At 43.0% G+C, this 26,750-nt stretch overlaps 1 protein-coding gene across 1 annotated transcript in view; it reads right to left on the bottom strand.

The window, feature by feature from the left end:
* LOC121879512 (anion exchange protein 2-like) overlaps nt 1-2,144 on the bottom strand; it is a 128,541-nt gene extending 126,397 nt beyond the window's left edge. The window contains exon 1 of the mRNA XM_042386170.1: nt 1,666-2,144. The gene's annotated coding sequence lies outside the window, so the exon portion shown is untranslated. The remainder of the gene's footprint in view (nt 1-1,665) is intronic.
* Nucleotides 2,145-26,750: the final 24,606 nt, after the last annotated feature.

The raw sequence follows: 26,750 nt of genomic DNA, 5'->3' as shown, positions 1-26,750 counted from the left end.
TCTCCCCTATGATTAAATTACGAATCATGGGAAAGAATAGCCTTGAGTTTATTTCACCTTAAGATTAACCACCCTAACCTAAGACCCCTACGGTTATATAAACTAGAGGCTAATCTTCACGTGATTCGAAAAAAAAATACAGATGAAAAGATTAAAACTAAACTAAAAAATATATAAAGATAAACATAAACTGTATATTGTAACTGGTTAGTATAAACGCCTCTCACTGTCCACTATATTGGCAACACTTGTCTTCTGTAGGTATCCGGTTGTTCGTAACTAAGGCCTTACCTTTTCCCTGGCCGGATATCTAACTTGACTCACTCTTACTTTCCTTGTAGCGAACAAAAACTTAGTCGATCTGAAAATTAATATACTTGAAGAGCTGAGAGAAAGAGATTTTGCTATTTTTTCTACTGAGGTCAACAATTAAATGTACAGAATTGGTCGCCTTTTCTGGTAAACATTTAGGTCAGCGTTTTTTAAATTAAATACCCCAAGGTGAATGTTGCCCGAAGCTGTGTTAAGCTTCAGGTGCTTTAATGAATTGCTGGAGTTAATAAACATCTCGAAAAAACGAAAAAAAAATCATCATCGGAGGAACAAGAACAAACTCAATAGTTGGGGCTTAAAGAAAACGTAAAATATCTGGTAGACTCCAGAAATAAGACAAAGATCGTTATCACAGATGATTGTTTCAGGTTATTCGAGAAAATCGAAGGCTTCTCTTCCTGGTGTTGGCTGTGTTGGTTATAGCAATATTTACCTATTAGATTTGGTTTAATAGGTTGTGGTTAATTAGGTTAAAGACCTGGGAGGACGGGCGACTGGAGTCACCGGGTGTGACAGGGACTGGGACGCTCTCCAAAACGTGAGACAATGCTATTGTTGTTGCAGCAGTACTTTACCCCCGCAACTGCCAAACCTGCACATACAGTATATCAGTCATTGGTTTGTCTTAGCTCAAGGAGCGGAGGCCACGGTCTGCTTCCAACTTCTTTGGTAAATTCAACGTAATTTTTCTTAGATTTGAAACAATGTTATGTTTCGGTAAAAATCCCGAAGATAAGAAACCAATATTAGTAGAGCGAACGTATCAACACCTATAGTCCCATACCATAATATATATAAATATACTGGGCGGGCTAACATCTGTCCCGACAAAGTAATGGCGTAACCCATTAACTGCTGCCTGCTAAGACATGAGATTATCACCTACACTGCCGCCCCTGCATTTCAACACCAAAGGATGTATGTGTGTGTGTTCAGCAGCTGTAATCTCACTCCATAAATCCAATTTATATACAGTGGTTCCCAAACGTTTTCACATGACCCCCCCCCTTAAAGTCCCGTTTTGCTTTTTAACAAACCCCCACACCCCCTTCCCCTATTTAAAAAATAATAATTAGCTGATAATTTTTACACCTTGTACTCGTATTTATATTACGTTCAAGATCAACTAAAATGTAATTATTTTGTCCACGTGTCTTGGGCATGTGGGGAAGATTGAAATATACTATTTTTTTCTAAATTTTGTGAAAATTTCCTATTTCAAAAATCCATATACGTTTTTCACACGGCCTCAAGACAGGCCCCCCTCCCCCCTCCGGAAATACCGACGTATACCATAAACACGTTAAGTGCAGCCGGACAGGTGAGACTTACCTGACTGAAGATCACGTGACGATGTTGTTGCTCGTGCAGCGGCTGATGTACAACCCACACGCCGGGCAAGGTGTCCTCAGCCCAAGCTTGTACTTGCAGTAAACAATTTCTTCCTCAGTTGACTTTCTTATAAACTTTTTCTGTCTGGCTAAACAAGTCAGCAGCCGTCCTTCAGTAGCAGGAGGCCGTCAGTCTTCTGTTGTAAAACCAGTGTTTATTCCCGAGAATTTTCTGTCACGACACAGGTCTATGATGTTTACTTGCTGATGTAAACACAAAATCAGTTTAGTGCATTCTTCTAGTTGACACCTCTTCAAATGAGGTTAAACGTAGTTGAGAACTCAACGTGGTCCCCAAAATTACAATGAATACTTTAAACATAAACGAAATAACCAAAACAACTTGCGATGTGAAGCGAGCGAGAGAACATACACCCTCTCACGTTCGTGGTACAGCGCGCACTGACATGAGCAGCTGAGCTGACTAGCTGAGCACCCGGCGACGTGTTGTTGCTCTGAGAGTTGAGACAGGGAGGTTGCTCGACACTCTCACGTAAGACAGGTGGTGGTTGGCTGGCGCCAACAGTTAGAAACGTTTTGTTCCACTACCAGGCCCCATCATAGGTCGGTCAAAGTATTCCATGGAAATGTAGATCTTGCGCGGCTGTATCACTGACTTCCGTTAATGCACAGTATTTCCCGTGTGTGTTTGTGTGTGTGTACGAGAGCGATCATGAGGGCAAGTGTGTGGTGGTAGAAGGGTTCGGCTTTTTCCACCTTACGGTAATGAAAACTTGCAAACCACTTCTACCACAGCTCATGGTGACAATGGCAGGTCATGGTTAATGTTCGTGGAGGATAATAGGTGGTAGCTGTTTGTTTATTCGTATAGATGACGAGTTCTTGGTACACCTCAAATGTCAAGGTCGGGATAACGAGTGTTAGGTCGTCCTTTAATATCATGGTCGTGTTGGAGGGTACATGGTAGCCGTTCATGACCATGGTCGTGTGGGGTGAATACAGATAGCACTTTATTAGCCTATTGGTTGCACGAACTGGCATATTGTTATTATTTATACAGTATGTTTGTAGGAATATCGATCAGCCTTACAAATGGTAAAGAGGTCAAGTTACGATGACATCCCTTGAGGACAATGACTTAACCCCATGAGTATGATGACTTAACCCCCTTGAGTAGGATGACAACTTGAGTTAGATGACTTAACGCCTTGGTAAGGACGAAGTAAGTTATCGTATTCAAAGGGTTAAGTTAAATACAATAAAGGCATATTGCACTGAGGTGTTTGATTCATTGGCTCCCAGACCTAACAGGCCCCCAATAGCTCCCAGACCTAACAGGCCCCCAATAGCTCCCAGACCTAACAGGCCCCCCAATGGCTCCCAGACCTAACAGGCCCCCCAGACCCCCCCAATGGCTCCCCAGACCCAACCTCCCAGACCTAACAGGCCCCCAATGGCTCCCCAGACCCTAGGCCCCCAATGGCTCCCAGACCTAACAGGCCCCAATGGCTCCCCAGCTCCCCAATGGCTCCCAGGGCAATGGCTCCCAGACCTCCCTCCCCCTAACAGGCCCCCTCCCAGACCTCAATGGCTCCCAGACCCCAACAATGGCTCCCCAGACCCTAACAATGGCTCCCAGACCTAACAGGCCCCCAATGGCTCCCAGACCTAGCAGCCCCCAATGACACCCAGACCTAACAGGCCCCAATGGCACCCAGACCTAACAGGCCCCAATAATAGAATCACAACCCATGGGGCTCATCCGGACTGGTTAAATTAGGTTTGCTTGGGGCCTGGTAGGACTAGGGCCTACCTGTCTGGCAACCTCATGCAGTTCATTGATAACTTCTGGAATGTATTTTCTGCGTTTTCTGTGATGACCCGTTTTCTGTTGGTCTAAAAACAAACACACATGCTTATGAGTAACTATTATATTCCGACGGAGTTACTTTTTAGTGTGTGTAAGTAGCAATTTCTCTTTCATATTTTCTTCTGCTGGCATCAGTGTTATATACATGAATAGTTCCATCAGGGAAGTCTCACAAATTAAGACATTCAAGAATTAGGCGAATATGGAGGGGGTTAAGGTCACAAACAATACATATGACCTATTCATCTGATACAGTACATTCATATTTATAGGAAATTATCTTAATTCATATAAAAATACATTATCACGGCATCATCACTAGTGTTCAAGAGCTTTTAGTCAGGTCAGCTACCGTAAATTTCACCCATAATATATTCCCAAAGACTTCAGCACTACGTATCAACTGGCACTCTCAGCAGTCCGTCTTAAACCAGCAGTGCCACCACACCCCCAACACTTATAAAAAGAGAGACACATTATTTCACATTAATCCTGGTGACTAGATATTGTTAATGGTGTTTACTGTAGATGGTGACACTATAAATGTGGAGGGTACACAGACTCACGCACTTCTCACCTCTGACGAAGACCAGCTAGTTGTCCTGCCTCAACACCCAGTGAGTCAGCACTGATGCAGAGGCGGGGGAGAGCTGTGACTGAACTTCTCTATTGATCGATGTCTAGTCAAATGGGCCCTAGTCTTACCAGGCCCGAAACCCTAATCTAACCTAACTTAACCTAACATGACCTAACCTGACCTGACCACACTACTTTTATATTTGAACTTCAGACAGTGACTCTTGTTTTTAAATGTGTGTGTGTGTGTGTGTGTGTGTGTGTGTGAGATACCGACATAATGAAAGATATTTTGAGGGTTTTTTATACATTTAACATTTCAGCATAAAATTCAAGAGAGTTGTGATCCAATAATGTTTCTCGGATCCCAAATCAACACCACACAAAGATGACCAAACTAATATTCAGTTCAATATAATAATCCCCGTCTTTAGCACGACATTTTTCACTATCATATACGACCATTATTATTAGTAGTAGTAGAAGTAGTAGTAAAAAGTAGAAAGTAGTAGTAGTAGTAGTAGTAGTAGTATTAGCAGTGAAAAGTAGTTGTAGTAGTAGTCGTTGTAGTAACCATGAGTAACCTTGATAGTCTAACAACAATATTTTACCATATAAGGAAAAGACGTAAGATTGTCAAAGAATTTTTTTTCATAGGATGGTACTGAGTGAAGTATACTGGTTAGGTTAACATAACATTTTTTAGGGGGTGTCTAATCTTCAGGTGGTGTTAAAAATGGTGTAGAGCTCAACGATTTTTAAAACATACATTATAATGAAGAGAAACTACGGCACCAAACACGCCGCCACCCTTAGAGACGTAGTTTGGTTGCAGGTCGTGTGAAGTACAGTACGTTAGTCGCATTATAACCACGAGGGTGTTGGTTATTCTCATATAAAAATGGAACAGATCACTTGAAGAATAGGGACCCCAGTTTAATCGGTCTACCCTAATCTAACTTAACCTAACCTACCTTATTATAATCTAACTTAATCTAATCTAACCCAACCACTTAATCCAACCTAACTGAACCTAACCTATCCTAATCAAATTTACTTTAATCTAACTTAATCCAACCTAATCGAACCTAACCTAACTTAACCTAATCTAACTTAACCTAACCTACCTTATGATAATCTAACTTAACCTAATCTAACCCAACCACTTAATCCAACCTAATCTAACCTAACCTAACTTAACCTAATCTAACTTAACCTAACCTATCTTAATATTATCTAACTTAACCTAATCTAACCCAACCACTTAATCCAACCTAATCTAACCTAACCTCCCCCACAGGTAATGTTAACGAGTGATTTAATTATTAGATAAAACGAGCTTCGGGGCTGATGAACTTGTCCACCACTATTGAGAGGTGACGTGGAGTTGCCTCGGGTTAAGTTAGCTGTCACGGGTTAAGTTAGCTGTCTCGGGTTAAGTTAGCTGTCTCGGGTTAAGTTAGCTGTCACGGGTTAAGTTAGCTGTCTCGGGTTAAGTTAGCTGTCTCGGGTTAAGTTAGCTGCGTCGGGTTAAGTAAGCTGCCTCGGGTTAAGTTAGCTGCGTCGGGTTAAGTTAGCTGTCACGGGTTAAGTTAGCTGTCTCGGGTTAAGTTAGCTGCCTCGGGTTAAGTTAGCTGTCTCGGGTTAAGTTAGCTGCGTCGGGTTAAGTTAGCTGCGTCGGGTTAAGTTAGCTGCGTCGGGTTAAGCTGAGTGCCTTGACATCATCTCAAGGTATCACGCATTCAGGTGGTGGTTGGTGGCATTACGCTTTCAGCCTCTCTGTCAGACAGGCTCGTTAGGGGCTTAGTGGAGAGAGAGAGAGAGAGAGAGAGAGAGAGAGAGAGAGATAATGTGTGTGTGTGTGTGAAAGAACATAATCAATTGACATTAAAAATTGTACCGAGACTCTTAACCCGGAACTAAGCGTGTCTTCTGATCTCCACACAGAGAGAAGGAAATACCCACATAAGATTCTTTTTACACAGGAAGGCAGCTCATCATCAGAACCCGGATTTAGTATATTATTGTCAAGGCTAGTTGGTGTATTTCCCGTTTATATAAATGACCACTGTAGCCTCCCCCCCTCTCCTACATTATATAAGATAACGATGATGAATTTTTGTTGGCGACACACACACACACACACACGAAGCAAGGGTCACTCTCTCCTCCCACTCCTCTTCACGGTTCACAATTACCTGAACCAAACGTGATACAGCAATTATGAAACGTGTGTGTGTGTTTGTCTTTGTGTGTGTGCGTGTGTGTGTATGTGTATGTGTGTGTGTGTGTGTAGAGAGAGCCGACACATCCATAACGTGATACACCACCAAGTACACCTCAATATAGTCCCACACGGCTTCAGTATTATCCCTAGTACACAGCACCAGGTCACGCGCCATTACCTGTTGAGACACACAGGAGGCGGCTAATGTGTTGGGTGTTACACTCACCTACTGCCATGGTAACTCCTACAGGCACGTGGCAATTAGGTGGTGGGGAGGGAGAGCATTCGTCCCCTAGTTTATTTCACCCTCTTCTGCACTCTCTCTAGGAGTCCTCGTTGTGTAGCATTTAAGGAGGAAAACCAGGCAGGGGAGGCATAGGTGAGCTCAGGAAGTATGAATATTAAGTAGGTACTCAAGAACTCAGGTGCGGGAACCCCGAGGGACTTGAAACAACGAAGGAAGTGGAGACGAAATGAAAAAAAAATTGACCATTGCCATGACGTGTGCTTTCCAATTCAGTTTGTTATCTATAGTGTCGCCGAGGAGCTTGGTGGAGTCTACAACCTGGAGTGTGTTGGAGCCCAATGTAATGGAGGGAGGTGGGACAAGGTCGGAAGAGAGGTTGATGTGCATAACCATGGTCTTGGTATGGTTGATGGTGTGTGTGTGTGTGTGTGTGTGTGTGTGTGTGTGTGTGTGTGTTCATCCACCTTAGAATACCACAACTGCCTCAGGTGAGTCCTTGAGAGTCCGGGGCAGCTGTTGTTGGCCTCACACTAGAAATAATCACCTCATTGCCCTCGGCTCTACATAATGAAGGCTTCCACCACAAGCAAAACCTCGTCCCTCAAACATAACACTCCCCCACCTGGAGCCTTGATGCCCTTCAGTCTCGTGTGTCGTGTCAACAAAAGTATCACTGTGAACGTGTCCTTGGCAAATGGGGATAATTTACCTGTGTGTCATCAATCACTAATGAGATAAAAAAGGTAATTTCTTCAAGGTAAATAATGAAACTTCAACGGACTCCACTTCATGGGAGAGTTGTGAGAGGTAGTTTAAGTAATTTTGAGATTTTATTTACGAACAATATGAAATGGATCACCTGAAGGTTAGCCACTCCTAGCGTATTTCACCTGATGATTAAATACCTTAACCTGGGGGGAGGGGGGGGGATAGGCTAGGTTAGGTTAGGGTGGTTAATGTATCTTAAGATGAAATAAAGCTGAGTTGACTAATTTCCAGGTAATCCAATGAAATAATCTAATAATCTACTTTGTTTTTTTAATTAATTTTATGAGACGTCGCCATACGGAAGCACCTGAAGACGTAACTATACAGTACACGTATATAGTGTTTGAATAAATAGAATGAAAATGTCAACAAAACAGAAGTCCTCCTTTCACTTGTATTATTCTGCAATTTCCTGTTAATAATTAATCCCAAAGACTACTGTTTCTGTCAACATATAGACCAGGTGTGGAAAGCCTCAGGTGACAGGTGTGTGAGTTATGGTGTGACACAGGCCGGGGAGAAGCACTTTGGTGATGGCCGACAACATACACACACACACACACACATATACAGTACATACACACACACACACACTAACTTCCTCACTCCTTTCCTTCCTTACAATCCCCTTCCTTCCTCACTCCCTCCCTACCTTCCTTCCTTACTCCATTCCATTCTCCCTCATCCTCCACGTTCTTTAAGAAATTACTAATTCAAATAGCTGTGGTGGCCAAGTGAATCCAGCGCTCGATTCTTGTCACAGGAGTCGCCGGTTCGCCCAGTCCACCCAGCTGATGGCGATGAAGTGAAGGCAGTCGAGTGTAGTGCCTGGTTAAGCTGCTTTCAAGTGTATAGAAGTCTCAGTATTCAGTATCGTGTGGGCTATGCCAGTCAGGCCTCTGGGATCCTATTGTCACTTTTCACTAAATCAACGGAAATAAGGGAAGACTGCATGATGTTCTGTCACTTTTCACTAAATCAACGATAATGAGCGAAAAACTGCAAGCTGTTCTGATCCTCCCGACAGGAAAAACCAGCCCGACAGGTGACGACAGGTTTAAAGTGCATCACCTCCAACACGGCAATACCACTGGTCCTTAAACCCCGTCGTCTTTAAAACATTTCCTTGTCATAGCTGATACTGACGATACACCACATATATTAGACGACAGTGTATAGCTCTATTAACATTACCTGCAGTTCAATTAAGTGTTATTATCTACGATCTTAAGTCCTAATCCTGTTTACAACTAATTAAGGCTCCCATCAACTCTTCCTCAAGTCTACTGAAACATCGAACAATATTTACAATCAATTGAAACATAAAACAATTATATTATTCATCATTTTCTTTTGATCTTTTACAAGTAACATAGTACAAAAAAAAATCTTAAAAAACTGGAGCAGAAGTTAAGCCTCGACTCACTTAATAAACTTAGTGGTGAGTCATAATGTTAACTAAGAACCTCGTCCGTACATTTGCCTCTGAGAGTACTACGACCATACCACTGTGTAAACATAACCAGCGTTGCAACACACCCTCCTCCCTCTCCCATATAATCCCAGGAGATGACACTAGGACGACGAAAAACTGGCCTGAATTTACTTGACATTTATAGCGAAGATAATTTAAAGGTTGGGTTAGATTAAGTTAAGTTGGGTTAGGTTAGGTTAAATCAGGTTAGAATAGGTTAGGTTAGATAAAATTAGGTTATGTTAGGTTAGATGAAATCAGGTTAGGTTAGGTTGTGTTAGGTTAAGTTAGAATAGCTTTAGGGTGCCTAAACTTCACGTGATCCCCGGAAAATATTAACCGCGTAGATGGGCACGAAGATGACCTTGCCAGCCACTAGGTCACGTCATGCCGCACCTGACACACACACACACACACACACACACACACACACACTTTCATCGGGATACACAAAGGTTCTTACGATAAAAATTCCTCGTAACTCAAGATTAAAAAAATGTACCTAACTATTTCAAGGACAACACAACCATTGAGACTCTACCTTACCTAAATATATCTACATAACACGCAACAAAAAATCAAGGTATAGAACTGTATAGAAAAATCGTATACTAATTAGTGGAGAAGCACAAGTTGATCAATGATTCCCAACATGGCTTCACAAGCGGGCGTTCATGTCTAACTTATCTATTAACATTCTTTTCATCAGTTTTCGAATCAGTGGACGAGGGGCACAATTATGATGTGGTATATCTCGATTTTAGCAAAGCCTTCGACAGAGTCCCCCACGAAAGACTAATAAGAAAAGTGGAGGCTCATGGCATTAAAGGTGATATTCTAAAATGGATTAGGGCGTGGTTACAGGACAGAAAACAGCGAGTGAGCATTAAGGGCACTAAATCCCATTGGAGCAACGTCACTAGTGGAGTTCCCCAAGGCTCAGTACTTGGACCATTATTATTTATTATGCACATAAACGACATAGATATCGGCATAGACAGCAACATAAGTAAATTTGCTGATGACACTAAAATAGGACGTGTAATTAAATCTGATGAGGACTCGGCAAAACTACAGGACGATCTAAACAAATTTTTCGAATGGTCTGAAAAATGGCAGAAGAAATTCAATGTGGACAAAGGTAAAGTACTCAGTATAGGAGATGGAAACAGGGAAACCAGATACCAGATGAACAGCGATGTTATTGAAAAATCCGATTGCGAGAGAGATTTAGGAGTAATGATAAGTAGGAATCTGAAGCCAAGAAAATAATGTGTATTTGCTCGAAACAAAGCTAATAAAGTACTTGGGTTCATACAAAGGAGTGTTAGTTACAAGATTAGCGAGGTCATCTTAAGACTATATCTTGCGCTTGTGAGACCACACTTGGATTAAGCAGTGCAGTTCTGGTCACCGTATTGCAGAATGGATATAGAATCCTTGGAATGAATTAAGAGGAGAATGACAAGACTAATCCCGGGCATTAGGAACCTTGAGTATAGAGACAGGTTAAAGCATCTTAATTTGTACTCCCTTGAGAGACGTAGAGCGAGGGGCGACCTGATAGAGGTGTATAAGTGGAAGGCAGGGCTAAACAAAGGGGACATTACCAAGGTACTCAAACTATCCAACCAGGAGCGAACTCGTAACAATGGTTTTAAATTATACAAATTTAGATTTAGGCGCGAAATAAGTAAACACTGATTTGGAAATAGAGGAGTGGACGACTGGAACAAGTTACCAAATATCATCATAAACTCGAATACGCTGGATAGCTTCAAACATAGGTTGGGCGGATATATGAGCAATAGGGGTTGGGTGTAAATGGGACTGCCCAGTATCGGTCAATAGTCCCACTGCAGTTTCCTCCATTCTTATGTTCTTATGTATGGTAACTAGAGTAATTAGTGTTAAGTGGGCGTACGGTAACTAAAGTAATTAGTGTTAAGTGGGCGTACGGTAACTAAAGTAATTCGTGCCAAGTGGACGTACGGTAACTAGAGTAATTAGTGTTAAGTGGACGTATGGTAACTAGAGTAATTAGTGTTAAGTGGACGTATGGTAACTAGAGTAATTAGTGTTAAGTGGACGTGCGGTAACTAGAGAAATTAGTGCTAAGTGGACGTATGGTAACTAGAGTAATTAGTGTTAAGTGGACGTACGGTATCTAGAGTAATTAGTGTTAAGTGGACGTATGGTAACTAGAGTAATTAGTGTTAAGTGGACGTACGGTAACTAGAGTAATTAGTGTTAAGTGGACGTACGGTAACTAGAGTAATTAGTGTTAAGTGGACGTATGGTAACTAGAGTAATTAGTGTTAAGTGGACGTGCGGTAACTAGAGTAATTAGTGTTAAGTGGACGTGCGGTAACTAGAGTAATTAGTGTTAAGTGGACGTACGGTAACTAGAGTAATTAGTGTTAAGTGGACGTATGGTAACTATAGTGTAATTGTGAAGTAATTCTTGTTTGTAAAAGGTGTCGTGGTTTAGCGAGTACTTACCAGTCGTTGGAACCTTTTTGAATCTTTACCTTAAACCTTTCGTCAACACAATCGACTTGGATGAGTGCCAAGGAATGTCTACCAGTACACACACACACACACACACACACACACACACACACACACACACACACACACAGGCACGTTCCTGGTCAAGAGCATCCTCACACTCCCTCGAGGACTACCTGAAACATCACGACTCACAGGTGTACATCACATAAACAGGTATAAATTGCTTGGTATATTATGAAGTCATCACCTGTTCCTATGTAGGGTCCCCAAGCAAAGATCTCACCTTGCACACACACCGAGTTGACAGTTCCCGGATCACCTGAAGATTAGCCCCCCCCAGCTTATTTTACCCTAACGCTATCCTAACCTAACTTAAGGGTCACAAGTAAGATGATCACTAGGTAAGATGACCACAGGTAAGAACTAGGTAAACCAGATGACCTTGATGTTTGCTTGTATAACCTACAGGTATATCGAAGAAAATATTGTAATCACGGGAGGCGAGATACATCCTGCGTATGTGTTGACTGAAGACCGCGTGTTTAATGTTAAATATTCTGGTATTATGAATCTTTTTTTTTCTCCCAACCAAGACTCTAGTGGGAGTGTTCTGTTGACGATACCCTGAGACGGGGGCAAGTTTTTGTTGTGACGAGAGCCAACCTGCGTCGTGTGCTTGAGAGGGTCATGCCAAAGCAGTCAAGAAACAGGTAAGGTAACACGCACTTCTTCTCTCCCTTAACACACACACACACACACTGAACTGAGGGTTAATGTATACGACTGACGCTAAAAATTTAATCCAAAAACTCACATTATCTAAGACATTCAACATCCAAGTAATGTGTACGTTCCTTGTATCACGTCACCAGCCTCATATTGACGTCATGGAGCGGCTGTGGCAGTGCAAGACTTCAAGGTCATGTAAACCTGTCCCTACGAATCTAAAACGTGTTGCCTACCTGCCAGCCTGAATTACCCCCCCCCCCCCACCCCGTGTCTCCACATCCTTCTCCCTCATAACCTACCAGCCTGAAGCCCTATCCCCACCTCCTTCTCCCTCATAACCTACCAACCTGAAGCCCTATCCCATCTCCTTCTCCTCATAACCTACCAACCTGAAGCCCTATCCCCATCTCCTTCTCCCTCATAACCTACCAACCTGAAGCCCTCATCCTACCACTCTCCTCCCCACTAACCTACCAGCCTGAAGCCCTATCCCCCTCCTTCTCCCTCATAACCTACCAACCTGAAGCCCTATCCCACCTCCTTCTCCTCATAACCTACCAACCTGAAGCCCTATCCCCCTCCTCCTTCTCCTCATAACCTACCAACCTGAAGCCCTATCCCATCTCCCTCATAACCTACCAACCTGAAGCCCTATCCCCATCTCCTTCTCCCTCATAACCTACCAACCTGAAGCCCTATCCCCACCTCCTTCTCCCTCATAACCTACCAAGCCTGAAGCCCTATCCCACCTCCTTCTCCCTCATAACCTACCAACCTGAAGCCCTATCCCCACCTCCTTCCTCATAACCTACCAACCTGAAGCCCTATCCCCATCTCCTCATAACCTACCAACCTGAAGCCCTATCCCCAATCCTTCTCCTCATGACCTACCAACCTGAAGCCCTATCCCCATCTCCTTCTCTCATAACCCTACCAACCTGAAGCCCTATCCCCACCTCCTTCTCCCTCATAACCTACCAACCTGAAGCCCTATCCCCATCTCCTTCTCCCTCATAACCTACCAACCTGAAGCCCTATCCCCATCTCCTTCTCCCTCATAACCTACCAACCTGAAGCCCTATCCCCACCTCCTTCTCCCTCATAACCTACCAACCTGAAGCCCTATCCCCACCTCCTTCTCCCTCATAACCTACCAGCCTGAAGCCCTATCCCCACCTCCTTCTCCCTCATAACCTACCAACCTGAAGCCCTGGTCCTCTCCTCACAACCACCTGTCACAGCAACTACCATCTGTTAGGTTTGGTTAGGTTAGGTTTTAGATGGCGAGGTAAGGTAAGGTTAGGTTAAATTAGGATCTATTAGACTCTAGATGGGGGAAAAAGAAGACGAGGAAGAAAATGTTAAGTTATGTTATGTTACGTTTTGTTAGGTTAAGTAAAATTATTGTTCTGTAAGTCACGCACTGTAAGTTATCAGAATCATTGTAAGCTGTTGAGTCCTTTCTCGATTTTTTTCATGTGGAGGAAAAGTGCAGAGGTGGTGAGAATTGAGGAATATTTGCTTTAGATTAAATAAAAATTCACAAAACTCTCTGATAATATGGGAGAATACTGTATCTATATTTAACATACTTTGTGAAGTTAAACATTACCTTATTTTGTAGTGATAATACAACCCTGAACCAAGAACTACAACCCGGAAATACAGTGTTTTAATTCTGTTTTGTCCCCTCAATTTATTTCACAATTAAGACAAAAAAAACCTTATGCCAACCTAACCTAACCCAAACACCACCCTAACCCACCCCCCCTCAAGGTAGCATTGGGGTATTTAATTAATCATCAGGTGAAAAATAAGCTGGGGGGGTTAATCTTCATGTGATCCGTTGTGTTTACTGCCTGACCTGGCCTGGTCTCCTACTGCACCCATCTTTGGTCATCCTCTCTTAGGGATTATGGGGAAACTTTCGTCGTGGTCCTCAACATCTCCAAAGCATTTGACAGGGTATGGCACAAGTCTTTACTTTCTAAACTTCCCTCCTATGGTTTCTCTCCTCCACATTGTTCTCCAATTTCTAGCTTCCTTGAGAGCCGATCCATGGCAGTTGTTGTCGAGGGATCGATTTCTCGGTCTTTCTCTACCAATCGTAGTGTCCCACAGGGTTATGTTATTTCACCTACTCTCGTCCTTCTTTTTATTAATGATTTGCTTCACACTACGACTAATTCCACCCATTCTTACGCTGATAATTCTACTCTTCACTCTTCTTCACATTTTCCCCTTCCCCCTAATTCTCAAACTAGATCTGTTTCTAGAGCTGATATCGTTTCATCTATCAATGCCGATCTGTGCAGCATCTCCGAATGGGGAGGTAGAAACTTGGTTAAATTCAATAGTAAAAAAACTCAGTATTTACCAATTACACTTTCCAAATTGGATGATCTCCCACCAAACACATTTCAGGATGCAATCATTCTGCCAAATTCTAGATATGCTAGGCCTCACCATTTCCTCTAATATTTCATGGAAGTCACACATCCACAACATTGACAAAGCTGCCTCAAGAAAGCTGGGAATGCTGTACAGATACCGTAGCTACTTCACTCCTGAGCAGTTGCTTCAAGTATATAAGGGATTCATTCGTCCTAACTTGGAGTACTGCTCTCATATCTGGGGTGGCTCTTCAACTGTTAGACAGGGTGGAATCAAAGGCATTTCGTCTTATTAACTCTCCTCCTTTATGATCTTTCTTCCCTTTATATTCACCGCAATGTTGCTTTACTCTCTTCTACAGGTCTTTGACGGGCACTCACTTAAAACAGCTGGTGTAGATTAATATAATATTTTTATTTTATATTTTAAATTTCGTTTTACTCTTATTTTTTCGTCCCCTAGGCCCCGTTGTGGTCTATTCCCCGTAAAAAAAAAGGAAGCTGGTCCTTCACACCGCTACCCGACACCCACTCCTTTATCGTGGCGACCCACCTGTCTACCTACATTATTTATCGTATTCCTTCAATGATTTCTAATTCTTGGAAGTTTTTGATCTTTGAAAAAAAAATCCAATATATGATAATCAAAAAAATCTGATTATTATTATATTACCCATAATGACAGCCGCGATGTGATCAATTTTTATACACGTCTTTGAATCACCTGAAGTTTAGACCCCCCACCCCAAGATTATTTTACCTGAGGATTAATTAAACACCCTAAAGCTACCTGGGGAGGGGAGGTTTGGTTAGATTATGCATCAGAGGGCTAACTTCAAGACTAAATAAGTTAGGGGCTAATCTTCAGGTGAAATAAGTCAGGTGGAAGAGGGGATAATCTTTACATCTTCACGTGATCTAACCCCAGCAGTCAAGGCCGTCCTCTTTATCTCACACACACACACACACACACACACACACCTCGCTAATAACACCCGTGTATAATTCCATGGTTCTCTGATACTATGCTTGATGACGTGTGCCTGCAGACTCCTCCCTTATTACTGTCGCGCTTGACAACCAAATCTTATATTGCGAGCGTAGACTGTCACGATGGGCAGGTGGTGGCTCGTTACCTCACCAAGACGAAGGCTGGAGTGAAAGGCCTTGGTGTAGGTGATATATATATATATATATATATATATATATATATATATATATATATAGAGAGAGAGAGAGAGAGAGAGAGAGAGAGAGGTTCCACCTGTCGTTGTTTAAATGAAATGGAAATGAATTAGGATAAAAATCTCTCAACAATTTCTCTTCTTATTTTGGCCATTACGTTTTACACCCAAAGCTTAAATAAGTCGTATGTAACCTCACATATACCCAGTTTATCCCCAGTTAGTATGTTACCCACAGTTAACTGGTCCTACAGTCAACAGTTTGGTCCGACAGTCAACAGTTTGGTCCTATAGTCAACAATTTGGTCCTACAGTCAACAGTTTGGTCCTATAGTCAACAGTTTGGTCCTACAGTTAACAGTTTGATCCTACAGTCAACAGTTTGGTCCTACAGTTAACAGTTTGGTCCTACAGTCAACAGTTTGGTCTGTGAGAGGCAGCAAGACCTCACCTGCATCAGAAGCTGTCAGTGCCAATCAGGGAGCACATAGAGCTACTTGCACATGATTGGGCACTCATGACTGGCACTCACCCGTTTATATCACGAAGAACACTTTCACCAACTACCTGAGACCCCCCCACCTCCTCCCTTGTCTGGACGGCCCGTATATAAGAGGGGGGGGGGGGTGAGTGGATAAATAGGTGAGTGGATGGATAGGTAGATGGGTGAATAACATAGGTGGGTAGGTAGTGGGCAGGTTACGTCACGAAAGGTCAGCTTGGGATATTGTACATAATAATACCCAGTGAAAAATATTATCTTATCAGGTTAGCGTTAGGGTAATTAATCAACAGATGAAATAAACTGTTATGTTTAATCTTCAGGTGATCCGAAATATCTTCTCATCTCACCATACAACGCGGAGTATCACAACATCATTACACACTAAGGGAGATGAAGGGGGGGGGGGGTGTAGCCCAGGTAAAGTAACACACACAAAAGGTAAACATGTTTCTCCAGCATCTACTGAGCCATTAACCCTTCTCTAGGTGTCGTGTCACGCCACCTGTTAATAATGGTGCTTACTGATTTATTAATTATTGTGTCCTGCTCTAACTAAACTCAGCAAGCGAGACTAACTTATGTAGGTGGCGCTAACTGAATGATAATGATAATAATAATAATAATAATAACAAAATAATACATAGTAATATTGGAACATTACATTGCTGAGTTAACCAAGAGGGAGATGCGTCTGTGTGTGTGTGTGTGTGTGTGTGTGTGTGTGTGTGTGTGTGTGTGTGTGAGAGAGAGAGAGAGAGACGAGGATCCTGGGGTCTTCGTCACACGTCGTCAGAGAACAGCTTATCGCGTCTTGTTGGACATAAGAATTCAGTTATTGAATTTATTTATCGTTCACAAGCGGCTGAACGATGGTGAATTGTGACTTGATAGATGTAGTTGATGAAATTTACTCGTGACGGTAGTTAAGGTGAAATATTGATAGAGGTTTCGTGGTATAATTTGAGAGAATAATTCACCAAAGGAAACTGTGTACTTCAACTATTTGTACTACCTCCCATTGTTCTGGTCTACCCACCCCCCCACACCCACCCCCTCAAACCCCTTCCATCCCCTCACACCCCCTCCACCCACAGCAGCACCACACCCAGCCTCACCCACCCTCTTTATACTCGTCTCACAATATGGGAACGCCTCCTGAAGGTCATCAAAGCCACTACCAACAACAACAAAACATTCTATCTACCTCACATGCCACCAGCAGCGCGCCCACACACAGCTGGTCAACTTACAGCATGGGAGAGGTTGGTTCAGGTGACGGGGAGACAGCGGGCCCCTCCGAGAGATACATACTGTACATCGAGAAGAGCCAGATATAAATGTTAGACCTATACTTTAAATAGGTCGATACGATGATCTTTGCTGGTTTAATCCCGGGTTTATTGAAGTATATCTCTCAGGCACTAAGACAAGGCCAACGCGGAGAAGGTAATAACATCACCCAGAGGAACCTGACTATCAAAGGCTGTGATGCATATAGGAAACAACAGATTGCACACGTGACAAGAAACACCTCGACAGCTGGCCTAAGACGATACCTGTACTTCCAGCTTGGCATCCTGTCTCTCACAAAGTGTCGCCGGGACAAGGATAACAGCAAGGTCGAAGGAAAACCACAAGAAGGCGTGAACATTGTTTTGTCCCGGTAGGATCGCTCGCTTTGGGATCCCGAATCGACGAAGCCCTGGAGACCCTGTATGAGCCGGACTCCACTTCCACTGAAGCTACCAGAAGTTTCCGGTCACCTACCTATATGTTCCAATGGTTCAGTTAGGGCAAAACGGAGGAAGGTACAGAAGGGAGGGGAGTCAAATGTTATCGTCTCCAGCTGTAGTTGAAGGGATTAACAGTTATTATCCACTGTGAAAACTCTTTGGTGTCATTTATATAATGTAAATTGAAGCCGTAACTATGAAAAACAACAAATACCATAGTTTTACAGAGTCAGAGCTGCGGTCTTATCCGCTTCCACAAGACTCGTGTAGGCCTTAACGATCCTCTTCCCCAAAATAAAAGAGACCGGTAGCACCCTCCGAAAACTGAACACGTATACACAGCAAAGACAACTCGGCCCGCTGTGTCTTCCTTTAGACGTTTATGTTGAAGGTCTAAGTCTCGTGGTACCTCGTCCAGACCGGTATACACAAACAACTTTTTGTACCATCGAGATCCTCCTAGCCTTAACCTAAAGCCCTTCGCGGGGAGGAGGCAACACTGGAGACAAAGCCTATACGCGGGCCACCACTTTACGTAATTACGCATTTTCCCCTCACAGACTAGACGGATGTTACATTAACAGTGGAGAGGATATGACTTTGATATACCCATCCTCAAGACACAGGGACAGGTCGCAGCAAGCAACACCAGCAGCAGGTGTTGGTGTGTTATGTTGGGTGATGTACACTGTTTTTATAACTACACTGTATATGTACACCGTATACTTAATACTTACACTGTTTATATACATGTTGAATCAGTGTAAACGTATGACTATTTTACTTACTATCTATCTTTAGTCACTACATATAAAACTATAATCTTGGGTATAAAGCTCGACAAGTGTGTGTATACCCCGGGTCGGTGGTGTACCCCGGGTGGGGTGCAAAACCGCCCGCACTACGCTTGGAGGCATACAAGTGAGCGGGCCACCATCTGTACTGGTGTTTCACAAGGAACCCGTTCATCCCATCACACCCGGTGTGGGAGACACGCATAATACACGGGGCCGCGGGGTCGTGTTAAATGCGTGTGTTTGCCACACCGGGATGAGGTGGGGTTATAGACCTTGGGGTGAACGGGTTCCTTGGGAAACGCCTGCTTTTACGTCTTCATGTGTAGTGCAGGAGGTTTCGCACCCCACCCGGGGCAAGGTAATGACCCGGGGTACACCATCGACCGGGGTACATACACACACCTTTATATTCTCGATTAATTCATATTATTCACATAAAAAGTAAATTAATCTACGACTCGCAACATGGGTTTACAGAGGGAAAATCTTGTCTAACAAATCTGCTCACGTTTTTTAGGAAAGTCTTCGAGGTAGTAGATAATGACGAAAATTACGATGTTATTTACTTAGACTTTAGCAAAGCATTTGACAGAGTACCGCATCAGAGGCTTCTAAGAAAAATTAAGGCTCATGGTATCGAGGGGAAAGTTTTAAATTGGATAAAATCATGGCTCACCGATAGAACGCAGAGGGTCAGTGTAGATGGTGTTAAATCTGAGTGGGACCTTGTAACCAGTGGGGTTTCCCAGGGGTCAGTACTAGGCCCACTCTTGTTCATAATCTACATAAACGATCTAGATACTGGGATCAGCAGTGACATAAGCATGTTTGCGGATGACACTAAAATAGGGCGGCAGATTAATTCAGGGCAGGATGCAAATGCCTTACAGGAGGATCTAAATAAACTGCAGGGGTGGTCTGAAAAATGGCAAATGAAATTCAACACCAGCAAGTGCAGCGTACTTAATATTGGAAGAACAAATACTGATAATGTATACAGCCTTAACAACATCAACCTAGAGAAGTCGACTTGTGAAAGAGACCTAGGGGTACTTGTAAGTCCGGACCTACGGCCTAGAAAACAGTGCGTTAATGGTTCGAAATAAGGCAAACAGAGTATTGGGTTTTATATCTAGAAGTGTAAGTAACAAGAGTGCAGAGGTCTTATTGCAACTATATCTTGCGCTAGTCAGGCCGCACCTCGATTATGCGGTTCAGTTCTGGTGCCCTTATTATAGAATGGGTATCAATTCACTAGAGTCGGTGCAGCGAAGAATGACAAAACTGATTCCGGGACTTAGAACCCAACCATATCAAGATAGGTTAAAAAACTTAACATTCCTAGAAGACGAAGTGCGAGAATGTGATAGTAATTTGAGGTGGGTTAGGAATCAGGAATCAGCAAAGGGGATATAATCAAGGTTCTTATATTATCGAGCGGATAGGACTCGGAACAACGGATTTAAGTTGGATAAGTTTAGGTTTAGGAGGGAGATAGGAAGGAACTGGTTTACAAATAGGGTGGTGGACGAGTGGAACAAGCTTAGCAACTTTCTAGTAAGTGCTGGAACGCTGGAAAGTTTCAAAAGGAGGCTGGATAGATTCATGGATGATAGAGTGGTAGTAACTCTCGACAGGAGCTGCCATGCACAGGCCAACCGGCCTATTGCAGACTCCTTATTTTCTTATGTTCTTATGTAAAACGTTGTCGTGCTGTTATTATTGTTTGCTGCTAATATTGTTACTATTACTGCCAATACTGTTATTATTGTGGTTTGCAATGCTGTTACTATTACTGTTGAGCTTGTCTAGGTTGGCCTCTCTGTACGTCAACATTGTGGCTTCAGGCAAAACATCAAACGGGTAAGTTGAACCAGTCTAGGTGGATGCAAGGGGTGAGCCGCCTAGCAACCAACCCACTGCGCTTCTGGGAGGGTTAGGTTAGGTGGAGGTGATAGGTATATGCAGGAAGACTTGAAACTGTCTTCACTTTTTACCCCGATGCAATCAGTGTAATGAAAGAAGAGAGAGAGATAAAAGAAAGAGAAAAGTTACAGAAAAAAGGAGAGAGAAATGAAACAAAAATAATAGAAAACAAGATGAAAGAAAAAAGAAATATAAAGAAAAAGGAAACTACAAAAAAAGAAGAGAAACTTGACAGCTTTGGGTAATATCACGTGTCCAAATAATATTAATCAGAAGGGTTGGATTTATCTACATGAAGAGTACAGCTAAGAGACGCAGTTATTGCCGTATAAGACTGAACTAACATAATTATTATTATTATTCTGTGCTGGTGGTGGTGATATTACTTCCTGATGCGTACCACCACCTTTTGTTACCTCTCACCTACCTTGTAACCCCTCTCACCTACCTTGTAACCCCTCTCACCTGCCTTGTAACCCATCTTACCTACCTTGTAACCCCTCTCACCTGCCTTGTAGCCTCTTACCTACCTTGTAACCCTCTTACCTACTGTGTAACCCCTCTCACTGCTTGTAGCCTCACCCCACCCCTGCCAAAAGCCAAACCCCTCTTACCTGCCTTGTAACCTCTCCCACCTACCTGTAACCCCCTCTCCACCTACCTTGGCAACCCCATCTCACCTGCCTTGTAACCCCTCTCCACCCCTGCCTTGTAACCCCTCTTTCTGCCCTTGGCTTACCTCTTACCTGCACTTGTAACCCCTCTCACCTGCCTTGCCAACCCCTCTTACCTGCTGTAACCCCTCTCAATTAACTTGTGGCCCCCTCACCTACCTTGTAACCCCTCTCACCTACCAACCCCCTCTCACCCTACGCCTTGCTGACCCTCTCACCTGCCTTGTTACCTCTCACCTACCTTGTAACCCCTCTCACCTGCCTTGTAACCCCTCTTACCTACCTTGTAACCCCTCTCACCTACTTTGTAACCCCTCTCAATTAACTTGTAACCCGCTCACCTACCTTGTAACCCTTTCACATACCTTGTAACCCCCTCACCTACCTTGTAACCCCTCTCACCTACCTTGTAACCCCTCTCACCTACCTTGTAACCCCATCACCTACCTTGTAACCCCTCTCACCTACCCTGTAACCCCCTCTCACCTATCTTGTAACCCGTCTCACCAACCTTGTAACCCCTCTCACTTACCTTGTAACCCCCTCTCACCTACCTTGTAACCCCCTCACCTGCCTAGTACCCCCTCTCACTTACCTAGCAGCCAACTCTCTGTTTTGCTAGGGAAAAAAGGGTTAATGCTATTTTTTAGGAGATACAGTAATATTATCCTAAATAGAGAGGCGAGGGAATAGGTTTTAACGCTATGGGGATAAAAGTGAGAACTGTTGTCTAAATTCACACACCTAACCTAACCAAACCTAAGTTAACATAACCAAAGGTAACCTAACCAAAGTTAACATAACCAAAGGTAAGATAACCAAACCTAACATAACCAAACCAAACTTAACCTAACCAAACCTACACAAGTAAATACGAACTACTCAACCAAAATCACCACATAAATATATAGGTGTTAAAATTACAACAATAAAAAAAATGAAATAAAAAATAAACTAGAAATAAATAAATGTGTTAAAGGGACCTCATTGGCTTTCATAGCATAGAGATTATTATTACCAGTTGGAGCATAGGAAGACCAACCTTAAAGCTCACTAGGATGGCTTATGGGACGAAAGAATGCTATGCTGTAGAGGATAAGTCAGGTCACATCACTACCATGTCACGGGAACCAATCACACCTCAACTTTTGGCTATAACCACTACCATAACTATCCACCAATACCACAATAACTATCCTCCACCACAATAACTATCGAACCACCACCATATCATCCTCCTCTACCACCACAATAACTATCCACCACCATAATCATCCTCCTCTACCACCACAATAACCATCCACCACCACCAACAACCACCAATATACAGACAGACAGACAAACACTCACCATAACCCGGAAGTTATTTAAATAAGAACTAACCCCCTAAAACACTGCTTTACAGGGTCACACAACACACGTTTATGGCCAAGTTATCGCTGTTAAATTCCAGCAAATATTTTGTTTTACCTTTTTCCCATCACTAACCAGGTATATACAGTTCTGCACCACCAAGGTATTTCGCCCCTCAAGGATTAATTCATCTTTAAAGCCTAACAAGACGAAGGTTTCATAATTATGTACCTCTTCACTCTAATTGGTCTGTTATTCACGTTAGGTTCGGTTAGACTAAAAATATATATGTAATCCGCACACTATATTAACACCCTATGTACAGTACAGTATATCTATATCCTAAGCTCACAAAGTCACCCAAAATCAACACACACGCGACCTTCAATGCATAAAACAGCCGCCACCTGACTCCTCGCTCGATGAATCTGACAAGGGAATATTTTTTTTTCCTAGTGGGTTCTCCTGTTCACTGGGAAACACCCCGCTTATTTCACCTGTTGATTAAAACACTCTATTGCAAACTTAACCTAACTTAGTATAACCTAGCCTAGTATAACGTAACATAACCTAGTACAAGTTAACCGAACCTAGTATAACCTAACCCAGTATAACCCTACCTAATCTAACTTAACCTAACCCACTTACTCAGAGTAGGATATTTGATTAACCTAACTACTAACAATAAAAACGCTAAAAAATAATTATAAACACTAAAAAAATTAAAACACTTACAAACACTTAAAAAATATATAAAAACACAAAACAATAAAAAACACACTAGAGAATGAATAAAAACACTAAAAATACATTAAAACACTGAAAAAAATACAAAATCTAAAAAAATACATAAAAAACTAGAATTATATACAAACACTAAAGATTGAATAAAAACACTTTAAAATAAATTAAATCACAAAAAAATAAATGAAACAGCAAACAAATAAAAACACAAAAATAAATAAAATCACTAAAATTTATAAAACAAACAAAATAAAAACAGCCCTAGCTTTTGTAAGGTGACCGGTTACCGCAAGATGACCATAGGCGTGAAGGTAATGTCTCATGGTACAGAACTATGACAACAATAACATAATTATGAGGTTGCCGACGCCTGGGTCATGACGTCAGCTCTACAGTACTGTAAGTTGCAGTACGGTACGGAACGGTTATGAGGGTGATAAAAATTCGGCATCCTAGTTAGACCGACATTCCACCAGTACGACAATCTGAAGCTGGGAGTGATCTCCCATGCCGAAATTGGACACCTGAACCGAGAGGAGATTGACAAACTACTCCTGGATCAGCTCCACTGTGTCAAGAAGCTGTCCGAAACGGCTCTGGTCGGACACCACGAAATTCTGCCCCAGCAAGTCCAACTGGCCTGGGAAACTGTCCAAGTCACGCCCTACTGCCGACCTAAGCGTTGCTTCAAATGCCAGAACTACGGACACACCGTCAACAAGTGCAAGGCGCAGGAGGATGTATGCTCCTTGTGTGGTACCTACGGGCACGTCTACACCTGTCCCAACGCCAAGAAAAAGTGCGCTGCCTGCGGCGGCCCACACTCCTCTGCCGACCGGACCTGCCCCAAATGGAAGGAGGAATGCAGGATAGCCAAGGTTCGACTCGACAAGAAACTGAGTTACAAGGAGGCCCTCCTTGCTGTACACGCCCAAGACAAGAAAAAACAAGAAACCAAGAAACAAGAAGAAAATAAAAATCAAGAAAAGAAGACCCAAGGAAAGACACACGTTACCAAGAGACAAGAAGACCGCGAGACCCCGGGGGCAGGACACCTCATCACGATCACCTCCTCCGACTTCCTCCACATCTACGAGCAACCAGGGCACGAAGAAGAACAGGACCTAGACACTAGTGAATGGACGGTCCAAGAGAGCAAAAAAAGGAGGAAAAAAAGATCGTCAACTTCAAGCTCACAAGGTCCCCACAACAAGCAAACAACACGAAGAAAACACCACACGCAATCAAGCTGATCAAGAACCGAGAAACCATTGCCAAACCTGACACGCACCTGACATTCACCTGACTCATGGTCCTGCCCCCTCCCCGCCGCGTCCAGGCAAGTTGCTGCTGCCCCAAACCTACAACCCCACCCCACGCAAGCTGTGTTAAGCCATGGTATCTGTCCCCTCCCACTAAAATTCCCTTCCATCCTCTCTCTAAACTTCCACTGAACCTCCTTCCTCCCTGTCGCTAGCCTTTATCCATCCATGTTTTTTTAAAGTTCGGTATGGTACGAAAGTATGATTAATTTTTTGTACTTTTATCGTACCATTTTTAACCAAGCCACTCCCTTGAAATGTTGGCTGGCCACGTGTCCAGAGCAATAGCTTGGAGCGATGCAAGTGTGCTCCAGCCTTCAGGTCAGGCCAAGCCGTGAGGTGAAGTCAGGTCAGGTCAGCTCCGGCCACAGTGAGCCAGTGAGTACCCACAAAATTACATTGCCCCAGGGTGGGATGCCCCTGCCAGCAGGACACACACACACATTCTCATTCCCGATTCTGACGTCGTACGGTGCACAGTCAGTCAGGCTGACTCCTGCAATGTTCAAGGCTTCTGTTTTTAAAGGTAAGGCAACGAAAGTTTTTATTTATTTATTTATTCTTATCAGTGTGATAATATCATAAGAACAGAGGAGGACTGGGCTTATATTGATAACCTGCTGTACAGCTTAAAGCCCTTACACAGCACTACAATTGCATTTCAACTGATGAATATAACGGCCGGAGAGTTCCTAAAACTGTATCTTGCTCTTGTGAGACCACACCTGGATTACGCAGTTCAGTTCTGGTCACCGTATTACAGAATGGATATAGAATCCTTGGAAAGAATTCAGAGGAGAATGACAAGACTAATCCCGGGCATTAGGAACCTTGAGTATAGAGACAGGTTAAAGCATCTTAATTTGCACTCCCTCGAGAGACGTAGAGCGAGGGGCGACCTGATAGAGGTGTATAAGTGGAAGGCAGGGCTAAACAAAGGGGACATTACAAAGGTACTCAAACTATCCAACCAGGAGCGAACTCGTAACAATGGTTTTAAATTAGACAAATTTAGATTTAGGCGGGAAATAGGTAAACACTGGTTTGGAAACAGAGTAGTGGATGAATGGAACAAGTTACCAAATATCATCATTAACTCGAATACGCTGAATAGCTTCAAACATAGGTTGGATGCTTATATGAGCAATAGGGGTTGGGTGTAAACGGGACTGCCCAGTATGGGTCAATAGGCCCGCTGCAGTTTCCTCCATTCTTATGTTCTTATGAGTGGCTGGGACTCAAGGCAAACATTAATTATTGATGCTAAAATGATGTTGCATTGCAACACATAATATGTAGTTTTTGTGGGCTAGGGACAGAAATTAAGTAAAATGTGTAATTTTGCATTAATATGTTAGAATTTTAAACATTATTATGTTAAAAATAAAACACTTAAGTTAATAACATAATTATTCTTGTTTTGTAACACCTTAAATTGTGCTACATTTTGTTAGGGGAGGTACGAAATTACGGTACGATATTTTATCGTACTAGTACGGTACGAAGGTATATCTGAGGTAAGGTACGGCGTTTTTCCTTTGGTACGAATTACGATAATCAATGGCACCGTACCGAACTGCATACTCTCTTCGTTAAGTACAAGGTGCAGTACCAGTGAGAAACATGCAACAAATGATTTTCTGGTGAGGTGACGGAGCAGGTGTGTGTGTGTCATCACCAGGTGGTGGCGATCTTCACCCTCATCAGCTTCAACCAATAATTACAATCCACCACACACCTGCTGGCAACATTGTCAGTATCACAACCACCACACACCTGCTGGCAACACTATCAGCATCACAACCACCACACACCTGCTGGCAACACTGTCAGCATCACGACCACCACACACCTGCTGGCAACATTGTCAGCATCACAACCACCACACACCTGCTGGCAACTGTCAGCATCACAACCACCACACACCTGCTGGCAACACTGTCAGCATCACAACCACCTGCAGTAGATATCTGGAATGACGTCAAATATGTACCGTAATGTCTTGGGAGGAAATTTTTGTTCACGTTCC

Source organism: Homarus americanus, unplaced genomic scaffold, assembly GCF_018991925.1.
Source record: "Homarus americanus isolate GMGI-L3 unplaced genomic scaffold, GMGI_Hamer_2.0 scaffold32340, whole genome shotgun sequence".
Classification (NCBI taxonomy): Eukaryota; Metazoa; Arthropoda; class Malacostraca; order Decapoda; family Nephropidae; genus Homarus; species Homarus americanus.
The sequence above is the reverse complement of the archived record's forward strand: the minus strand, read 5'-3'. Positions and strand labels throughout refer to the sequence as shown.